The sequence below is a fragment of the Muntiacus reevesi genome, chromosome 10 (genome assembly GCF_963930625.1).
Source record: "Muntiacus reevesi chromosome 10, mMunRee1.1, whole genome shotgun sequence".
Lineage (NCBI taxonomy): Eukaryota > Metazoa > Chordata > Mammalia > Artiodactyla > Cervidae > Muntiacus > Muntiacus reevesi.
The window spans coordinates 7766806-7778051 of NC_089258.1; positions in this window are offsets into that span (position 1 = coordinate 7766806).

An 11246-nucleotide genomic window follows, 5' to 3' on the forward strand; every position below is an offset into this window, starting at 1 on the left:
AGGGGAAGAGACAAAAGCCATATTTGCAGGAAAACCTCAGTCCAAGAGGGGAGGTAGAAGCCAGCCTGGTCCTCTGGAGGTTCTTAGTCTGGTAGGGAGGAGAAAAAGCCTGGGCCTCGTCCTCTGGGAGCCCCCATTTTATTTTAGTGACTAAAGGGGAAAGCTAGGCCCAGCCCTCAAGAAAACACCTCCCATGGGAACAGTAAGCAAGGCCTCTGGGAAGGAGCCAGGCTGAACCAGAGGGCATGCCCGCGGGTGGGTGGCCAAGGTGGGTCAGGAGCCAGCCAGGGGACCAGCCACCATCTAGGAGAGGACCTCTGGAGCCAGGACTTGCTGCTAAGTCGCTTCAGTCGTGTCCGACTCTGTGCGACCCCATAGACAGCAGCCCACCAGGCTCCCCCGTCCCTGGGATTCTCCAGGCAAGAACACTGGAGTGGGCTGCCATTTCCTTCTCCAATGCATGAAAGTGAAAAGTGAAAGTGAAGTCGCTCAGTCGTGTCCGACTCTTCACGACCCCATGAACTGCAGCCTACCAGGCTCCTCCATCCGTGGGATTTTCCAGGCAAGAGTACTGGAACTGGGGCATGGGTGAGCCTCCAAAGAGAGGCAGCCTGGGATCTGAGCAGGCGACTTGGTGCTGAGAAACAAGGGAGGGGTTGCTGGTCTGCAGACTGTAAGGAGACCTGCCAGGTGGAGTCGTGGAGGGTGGGCAGCGGGTCCAGAAGGTTCTGAGGCTGGCAGCCCCTTATTGTGGACAGGGGGCGTAGGGTTTGGTTGCAAAGCCAACTCCGGTGATAGAACTGTCCTCTAGAGGGTGCCAATAGAACGGATCTGGTCTGGAACTTGCCTTGCCCAGCCAAGCCACAGCTTCCCCCATTCCCCGGCCCCTCCCCCAAACCCCCACCCCGCTTCTGCCACTTTGGTTCAGTGGGTTAAGAATCTGCCTGCAATGCAGGAAATGCAGAAAACGCAGGTTCGATCCCTGGGTAGGCAAGATCCCCTGGAGGAGGGCATGGCTACTCACTCAAGTATTCTTGCCTAGAGAATCCCAGGAACAGAAGATCCTGAGAGTCTACGGTCCATGGGGGTCACAGAGTTAAACATGACTGAGTCGCCTTAGCATGCACTTGCCCACACACCACCCCTCCTAGACCAGCAGGTCACTCACTCTGTAAGGAGAGGCCAAGGTCGGCTGCCCAGTCAGAGACCATCGTTAAGGAATGAACTCTACCACAGCAACCCTGTGACTGAGGCTCTGCCCCTCACCACCTCTGCAGACTTGAATCCTTCCTCCAGGGAGGTAGAGATGCACCCCTGGTAGTGGTGGACATCTGCCTTTTTTTTTAAATAGTTTTTTATTTATTTCATTTTTTGGTTGCACTGGGTCTTCGTTGCTGAGAGCAGGCTTTCTCTAGTTGCAATGAGCGGGACTAGTCTTCGTTGCTGTGCGCAGGCTTCTCATGTGGTGGCTTCTCTTGTTGCAAAGCACAGGCTCTGGGCGCATGAGCTTCAGTCGGATCTTCCCTGATCAGGGATCAAACCCTTGTCCCCTGTATGAGCAGACATATTCCTATCCACTGTACCACCAGGGAAGTCTGACACCTGCCTTTATTCCTGTGTGTGCAATTGAGGCAAGGGTGAGGTAAGAGTCAAAAGTGGCACTCTGGGGTCTTGGTGAGATCAGAACATGGGCAGAGTTGGGGTGGGCTGGGGTAGGACTGGTGAGGAAGGAAGACCGGGATCCATGCTGGAGTCAGGGATCAAGCCCTGGGCTCATTTACTGGGCTGTACACTGAGATATATAAATGGCAGGTGACTTAGGATACACCGTGATAAAGTAGAGGGAATACAGGAACCACTAAGCCAGGCTGGAGGTGGGCAAGAATCTTCCAGAAGACATAACATGGACACTGAGTCCTCTAAGGTGAGTGAGGAAGGATGGGGAAGTAGTGGTTCTATTTAGTCATTTGAAGACCAGTGGGACTGTGAGAAAACCTAGCACATTCTGGGAATTGTCAGTGGTTTGCAGAGGGCTAGAGAAGTGAGCAGGGGAGACCATGAGGAGTTTTGTCCACCAGGGCATGCAGTTAGACTTTATCCCAAGGGCCTGAAGCCCTCTTTGTGTGTTGAGTCAGGTCCAACTCTTTGAAATCCTTTGAACTGTAGCCCACCAGGTTCCTCCGTCCATGGGATCTTTCAGGCAAGAATACTGGAATGGGTTGCCATTTCCTTCTCCAGGGGATCTTCCCGACCCAGGTGTTGAAACAGGGTTTCCTGTGTCTCCTGCATTGCAGGTGGATTCTTACCTGCTGAGCCACCTGGGAAGCCCCTCCGAGGCTTCTAAGCAAAGAGAAGCGTGAAGCAGTCAGTCTGGGGCCCCTGAGGCCTCGGAGCCTCCAGCAGGCAGAGGCATGGTTGGGCCCAGGCTCAGGCTGGAGAGAGAGAACCTATGTCAGCCCCTGGGCATCTACTTTGGAGTCCATGGGATTGTCGGGAAGCATGAGGGTTGGGGCAAGGGGCAGGGCAGGATAAGCTGGCGACAGGAGGGTGACAGAGAAGGAGCAGGTGGTAGGAGGAGGGAGGAGATAGAAACCCAGACACCAGCCTACCAAGAGGACGCACAAAGCTTGAGGACGCTATGGCCCCAGAGACAGGTACTGAGGAGAGGCCGGCCTCAGTGAACTGGTGGGATGGAGGATGGCCACAGCTGAAGAGATGGAGGCTGAGGTGGCAGGAGGTTCAACTGTGGAGAGAGGAGAGGCCGTAACGGGGGCTCAGAGGCTGGGCAAACTCTTTGCAAACTCTGATGTATCTGTGGGTGTCTAGTCCCTCTTTCAGAGATTGTTCTGTTATTCTAATTTTGCCTGCAGTACGATAGTTTTGCAGTATTATGAATCAGTGAATTATATATAACTATTAGCTGGGAAAGATTGAGGGCAGGAGGAGAAGGGGGCGGCAGAGGATGAGATGGTTGGATGGTATCACTGACTCAATGGACATGAGTTTGAGCAAACTCCAGGAGACGGTGAAGGACAGGGAGGCCTGGTGTGTTGCAGTTTACGGGGTCACAAAGAGTCGGACCTGACTTAGTGACTGAACAACAATTAACGTTAAGATTGGAAATAACCCAGTGCTCATCAGCCTCCCATTTCTCACTCATTACACTAAAAATCTTTCATTGTGAACTAGTAAGTAGGGACATTAATGTTCAACCTAACTGAAAATTTAAATATTTATGAACACATAGCCAAGCAAGTCAAGCAAATATAATTGTCCATCGTTGGAGTGGAAATTTTTAAAAAATAGAAAGCAAATAAAAAAATCTCAGCTCCTTTTAAGTCTTTTATTACCTAGAATACAAAGAAGTCAAAAGAACATTTTTCCCTCCATGAAAACTACTACAAACATTTTGGTAGGGTTCTTTCTAATCCTTTTTTTTTTCATGTACACACATATACACACCCACCCCAATTTGTCAACAATAAGTAGAATGAAACTTGTATAAAATTTTGTTAAGTACTTTCTTCACTCATATATTAAGCATTATCTTTTTCACTCCAGTAAGTCCATATCCATGTCATATATATGACTGGACAGCAGTGAATTGTCTCCAATTTTAAAGGTATCCAACTCTTCTCTATTATGAATAACATGGGGCAGACACAACTGGCTGAACCTAGTTAGGAATAAAAATACAAATAGAAAAATTTAAAAATCAGAATGAAGAAAGAAAATGCCTGAAGATACTAAAACTAATCTGAACTTCCAAGTGCCCCCAAAATACTGATGTGTAAAAAAATGAATCAACTATTTATTTCCACTGACATGTCATTTGATTAATGTATCGTGTAAACTGCTTTCAATCAAATTGTTTTCCAGACTTTTTTTTTTTTAATGGTGCCACACAGCACGTGGGAACTTAGTTCTCCAACCAGAGATCAAACCTGTGCCCCCTTGCACTGGAAGCATGGAATCAAACTCTCTTGAGCCACAGAATCCTTTGTACAAACTCAGGTATGCCATGATATCAGTCAGGAAGAAATGAGCAGCTCTGGTTGACAGAGTAGAGAGGGGAGTTGGAGAACAGTATAGATACCTCGATGAAACCTGGCCTCTGAAATCTCAGACTGCTCAAAAAAGAAAAGACCCTCCTCCCCAAAAAAGACACTTAAGTCTCACCCAGGTGAGTATCCCTTTTCAAACTCATTTTTCAAGTAGGGAAACTGAGATTCAGAGCAAGGAAGCAACTTACCTAAGATCATGCAGGCCTGGAACATCTGGATCTTCCCAGGAGACCAGGGACCCAAGCTAGGAGAACTGGGGTTCTGGCAGGTGGCTAGAACCTAGCAGGTGGCTGGGCTAGGAAGGGCTGGGGACACATGCAGGAGCCAGGATGGTCTTTAACCCCGACACTCTGTAGTGACCAGATCATCCCAGCAGTCCAGGCTCTCATCCTTCCTTCCCAGAATCATAGGTGGGCCTCCAGAAAAGAGTGGGCAGAGACTGAAGCAGACAGGGTCTGGAGGCGCTGATGTTAGCCCGAGGGCAAACACCCTGCAAGTCATGGAGCGAGGATTCAAACCCGGGTCTCAGTTCAGTTCAGCTCAGTTGCTCAGTCGTGTCCGAATCTTTGTGACCCCATGAATCGCAGCAGGCCAGGTCTCCCTGTCCATCACCGACTCCCAGAGTTTACTCAAACTCATGTGCATCGAGTCAGGGATGCCATCCAGCCATCTAATCCTCTGTCGTCCCCTTCTCCTCCTACCCCCAATCCCTCCCGACATCAGGGTCTTTTCCAGTGAGTCAGCGCTTTGCATGAGGTGGCCAAAGTATTGGAGTTTCAGCTTCAGCATCAGTTCTTCCAATGAACACCCAGGACTGGTCTCCTTTAGGATGGACTGGTTGGATCTCCTTGCAGTCCAAGGAACTCTCAAGAGTCTTCTCCAACACCACAGTTCAAAAGCATCAATTCTTTGGTGCTCAGCTTTCTTCCCAGTCCAACTCTCACATCTATACATGACCACTGGAAAAACCATAGCCTTGACTAGACGGACCTTTGTTGGCAAAGTAACGTCTCTGCTTTTTAATATGCTATGTAGGTTGGTCATAACTTTCCTTCCAAGGAGTAAGCGTCTTTTAATTTCATGGCTGCAGTCACCATCTGTAGTGATTTTGGAGTCCCCGAAAAATAAAGTCTGACACTGTTTCCACTGTTTACCCATCTATTTCCCATGAGGTGATGGGACCAGATGCCATGATCTTAGTTTTCTGAATGTTGAACCAGGGTCTACTCCACTCTAAAACCTTCATCAGGCTGCCTAACTTGGCATCAGAAATCAGGCATGGAGCTCAGACCTGTCTCTTTGTAGTATGAGTTGGATCTATCAGGTCCTGGAGGATGGGGTCTCATTGACAGAAAGAAGTTGGGAGATGACGCTGAAGAAATCTACTTGTGTGAGAACTGTTTATGTATATGTATGTGTGTATATGTGTTTGTATATTGTGTGTATGTATGCATATTTGTGTATATGAATGTGTGTATGTATGTGAATATACATGTGAATGAGCTGATGTGTGTGTTCATGTCTGTGTCTGGTCTTGAATGTAAAAATCTCTCTGTGGACACTGTCTCTGTCTCTCACACACATACACACACACAGAATCACTGCACACGTGAGCATGCGCCCATTCCTCTGGGTTAATATTTTCCTGCCTGCGTCAGCATGGTGCCTGTTGGCAGGCAGCTCTCTGAAGGTACGTGCTTTATCTGATCTGGAATAGGGGCTCAGGGTGGGCAAAGAGCCCATCTCAGCAATCCTACAGCAAATTACTCTCTCTCCACTCTCCTGCTCAACCTGAAAACAGAGGCACGCCCAGGGGCCCTGGCAACCCCATGTGATGTGACTACCCGTCTCCCCACTCACTCTAGTGGCTCTCCAAATGGCGCAGGCTCCCCGCCTCCCTCCAGATGGGCAAGGTCAGTTGCTCCCAGAGGTATCTCCTCACTCCCAACATCTCTGCACAAATCCTGAGGCCCCCAACACATAGACTTTCCACTGAGGAGAAACAGGGAATAGAAGCCCTGAGGAAATGCTCCCAAGGTGCCCCTCTTTAGCAGGAAAGCACCTTTGAAATGACCGTGCCAGCCTGCGGGAAAGTGGGGTCTGATTTGCAACCTTCCAGGAACACAGTGATTGCCCACGGGGCCAGTGCAGAAGTCTCCATGGGCAGAGACTTGGGTCCAGGCAGCCACAGGCATTGAGCACAGGAAGTCTTGATGGAACACAGGGGTTCCCCTGGCGGGATGGGGCCTTTTTAGTTCCTGGGCCTCTCCCAGAATCAAAGGAGGGTCCTCCCACACCCATGCTGGCCCCCTGCTGAGCCAGACTGGACTGAGCAGGCAGACACAGTCTCTTCTGCTGTTGGCATAGCCCAGGGTTCAGGGTGAGTCAAGTCCAGATGTCCTGGCTCCTTGTCCAGCCTGAGGGTGCCCTAACGCATCTCTGCATGGGAGAGACAAGGATGGGGAGACAAGGATGGAAGACCACCATCCCCTCAATGCAGAATTAGCAGGAGGGGTTGTTTGATAAGATGGTGGCTGGCTTTGCCATCGGATGGAACTGCAGGAAGGAAATGAGGACATGTGGGTGAGTGAATCTAGAAGAGTCAGCAGAGGTTGGGGACAAACTACAGCGTGCTCAGCTCTGGGGATTGTCTGGGTGTGTCTGTTGCCCTGTCCCACACCAAGGAGGGAACCCAGAGAGCTGGTCTCGCCTTCTGTGCCCCGTCCCATCTCATCCGGCTGGGGGCAGCAGCTCCACCCTCACCTTCCCGCCCCACTGTAACAGGACCAGGGGCCCTCCTCATGCCCACAGCTCTGAGCTCTCCTCCTGATATCCCTCAGTCCCAAGACTGGACATCATTGGACAGGTTTCCATGGCAGGAGAGGCGAGGATGGAGGGCAGGAAGACTTCACTGATTACAGAGAGTGGCTTGGAAGAGGGGCCATCTACGCCTGGAGAGGCTGGCCCAGAGAGGCGTCTTGAGGACCACACACTGTATTTCAGTTCCAAACAAGGCTGCCCACCAGTTACTTGGATGTCAGAGAAGCTGAGATGGAGGCACTGGACTGGACAGAGGTGAGTTTCCAGCTGTCAGACCAGATCAGATACCCAACCCCAACATCTGAAAACAGGCTCCATACCCCTTTAAAGCATTTTAAATGAAAATTTCAAACATTACCAAAGTAGCATATGAACCTCCATATAACCATCATCCCATAAAATCATCAACCTTTTGGCACTCTGGTGTCACAGATTTTTTTCTTTTTCTTTTTTATGAAGTATTTTAAAACACATTCCAGCTGGTATGTCATTTCACTCCTGCATTCTTCAGTATTCACCTCTAAAACCTATAAACATTTTCTTACATAATCGCAATTCCATGCCTAACAAAATGAACAATTCCATGGAATTATCAAGTACCCACATTGTTTCCAAATGTCTTAATTTGTTGCTTTGTTTGAATCAGGCTCCAAACAAGGTCATGTGGCACCAGGGTAAATGTCATCCTAAACATGAGCAGTTCCTCTTTGTTTTGTTCACATTCTGTTCCTGTCGCTGTCCCTGTTGAGTTAATGTGGTTCAATAGGAAGTCACAGTTGTGGGTTTGTGTTTGCTTCCTATGGGATCATTTAGCTCTTCCTCCTTTCTCTGTTTTTTTTTTTTTTTTTTTAAGAATATATAGGAAGTTAGCTCCAATTGTGTGATTTTACTTAGGATCAATTTGGGGGGGATTGACTGCTTTGTGAACAGTGCCATGTGCTACCTACTGTACCTCATCCAGAGGCATGTAATGTCTAGTTGCCCCAACTAGTTTACTGATGCTGACCAGTCAGTGGGTCTAGAGGGTGGCAGCCTGATCCCACCACTGTTAAGTTCCCCATTCGCCTTTTGGTTCCATCCTTTAATTTCTGCTTGAGTCGATATCAAAATCCTTTTACACTAAAGCATTTAAAAGGAGAAGCTCTGAGCAGCAATTTCTTAATCCACAAGAAAACAAGAGTCTTAATTAATGTTGGTAAAATCACTGCAGATGGTGATTGCAGCCATGAAATTAAAAGACGCTTACTCCTTGGAAGGAAAGTTATGACCAACCTACATAGCATATTAAAAAGCAGAGACATTACATTGCCAACAAAGGTCCATCTGGTCAAGGCTATGGTTTTTCCAGTGGCCATGTACGGATGTGAGAGTTGGACTGTGAAGAAACCTGAGTGCCAAAAAATTGATGCTTTTGAACTGTGGTGTTGGAGAAGACTCTTGAGAGTCCCTTGGACTGCAAGGAGATCCAACCAGTCCATCCTAAAGGAGACCAGTCCTGGGTGTTCATTGGAAGGACTGATGCTGAAGCTGAAACTCCAATACTTTGGCCACCTCACGCAAAGCGCTGATTCACTGGAAAAGACCCTGATGCCGGGAGGGATTGGGGGCAGGAGGAGAAGGGGACGACAGAGGATGAGATGGCTGGATGGCATCCCCAACTCGATGGACATGAGTTTGAGTAAACTCCGGAAGTTGGTGATGGACAGGGAGGCCCGGCGTGCTGCGATTCATGGGGTCACAAAGAGTCGGACATGACTGAGCGAATGAACTGAACTGAACTGAACTGAGCTCAGTTACTGAGTTAATCAGAGCAAAGAGGGGAGTCAGAAAGAGGGATGCTTCATGAGAAGATGAAAGAGTGAGATGGCGGCAGAACAAGGCAGTGGAAAACCCAGGGACCTCCTGGCTGAGAGTCTGAGCGTGGGGCTGGTGTGGGGTTTGGCTGTTCAGGGGTGGTTCCCCCTATCCAGCTGGTGAGTTGTGGTTCATAACTCAGACTTCATAGCCAACAGTCCTGAGCTTGTACCCAGTTTGGCTTCCTAATTGGTACTGGGTACCTCTGAGCAAGATATTTAATTGGATCTCTTCCTCTGTATGATGGAGTCACCAGTCCTTATCTGGCAGGGTGGTTGGGGAATAGACCGAGTTGGTGGTGAGTCCCTGCTGGGGAGTAAACACTCTATGGTAGAGAGGATGTCTCTTTGAGGAAAGGGACCCTGCACCCCACCCCTTCTGCCCTTATTGACTCTTGTCTGACTCCAGGGCCAAAGCCTGCAGACTTCTACCCAGATCTCAAGTTGCTCCATCCAGCCCGTCCCATTAAAGCTCGGCCTTTAAGTTCTCACCAGGACGTGACTTCCTGGTTGCCACCCCCAACCTCTCAACCCAGGGGAGGGATCGGGACTTGCCCTAGGCACTCGCTGGCTGGATCTACAGACGGCCATCTCTGAGAAGAGGGAGATCCAGGCGTCAGAGGGTTTTGGGCAGGCAGCCTTCTGGGGATGCCCTGGCCTGCAGAGCGTGCCATGCAGAACAGGTGCACAATAAATGTACATTGAGGGAACAGAGCTCCCCCTGCCCTGAGTGGAAGAGAAATTAGGCTGTCAGGGAAGGCGGCTATGCCTGTGGGTGTAGGGGGATGAGGGGAAGTCTTGGGCATCCCCAGGAATTCATGGCTCCAAGACCCTGGGTGAGCCCTGGGGCAAACAACCAGGCAAGGCAAACAGCCAGGAGCTCTCACTCCGGCCCCAGTGCCAGCCTATTCCACTCCTGCACCTCCCACAGCCCTGCCTCCAGTTAGCCTCTGAGATGCTTTCCACAGCAGCCGAGGCAGCCTAGCCTAGGGTTCAGCGGGGTTTGGAGGGAGAGGGGGTGTCTAACTCTGTCCCCCTCCAATCACACCCTTTTAACGGGATACATGAGACGGCACTAGCGGCTCTTGCTGGCGGCCTGAGCTAACTCCTTGTGCCTGAGTCCACTGGGGGCGCCACCCTGGAGCCCCCTCCTCCTACACCCAATGAGAGACTGACTGGGCCAGCCTTAGCCCCAGGGTCTTGCTCTTAGGAGAGACACACGGCTTGCTCCAGCTCAGCCCACACACCTTTATTGTGGCTTCCAAGTTTTCTTTTCCACCTCACCTGTGATGCTTCCTTTCTTGTTTTGTTGACTTTATATGCTGTTTGCTCTGGCTAAGCCCCAGGATGAAAAAAGCTTGAACTCGGGTCGGGACGTTTGAGCCTGAAAGACAGCAGGCTGGGAGTGGGTGAGGCGGGGTGAGGGGCGGGCGGAGGAGAGAGGGGAGGGCTGCGAGCCTGCGCCCAACCTCAGTCCGGGGGAATCTGCTGTTCACCCCCCCACCTTCTACCCCAGCTGGCAAACAGGGCTGGGAGGAGCAAGGATGAGTAGACAGACATTCCCAGCCTCAGCACAGGCAGGTCTTGGCCTGTAACATTAATTTGTTTTGAAGTTCAGCCCCAGAACTCTAAACATCTCACTTCTCTAAGAGGTTTGAATACCCCTTTTGAAGGCAGAAGGCAATTTCTCTGGAAATTGCTCCCTGCCTTCCACCTCTGGTCAATCAATTGAGCATTCCCGTTGTGAAGCCCCCAGAACCAAGCCTTCCTGACCTCCCAAACACCTCCATGAGAATCTGCCTCTCAACAGCCTGGGAGGTGGCACCGTAAGGATTATGGCCCCTCCACATTTTACAAAGGACAACTTGGGCCCCAGAGAGGATAAAGGGACTTCTCCAGTCACTAAGAGCACTTGGGGTAGAACTCAGGCTTCCTGGCTCCCAGCCCAGGCTCCTTGCCTCACTTCAAGCATCTCTCAGATCGTGGAAGCCAATGGGAAGGTGGCACTAGGCTCCGGGTGCCAGGGCAGGGCCAGCACACTCAGAGTGGATACTCACGTACACTGCGGGCCAGCGCACACAGAGTCACACACCCGGGGCACGGGCAACCTGCCCCACACCCCAGCAGACCAGACGTCATTGGGACCCTCAAGTCTCCCTCCCACATCAGGGGTGAGAGGAAGCCCCAGCTGGACGCTCACACTCCCTGCCTCTTGCCTGTCTGTCATCTGTGGAGGGGAGGTGTGTGCTCTCTTGGGGTTAGGATGGGGAACCACCCTGGCCTGCAGTGGGGAGCTTAATGGATAAGCTTGGGGGAGCCACCACCATCATCACGGACTTAGAGGACCTGGTGTCATCATCTAGCGCTGCCAGACCATCCTCATGGGTGATGAGCCATCGGCAGGGAGCTTCCTCGCCCGCCACCACCCAGGCCACCTCCTCCAACAGCTCACCAGCCTCCGAAGCTGCACCCCCACCTGCACCCATGCCCATGTACTCTTGGAAGAGCT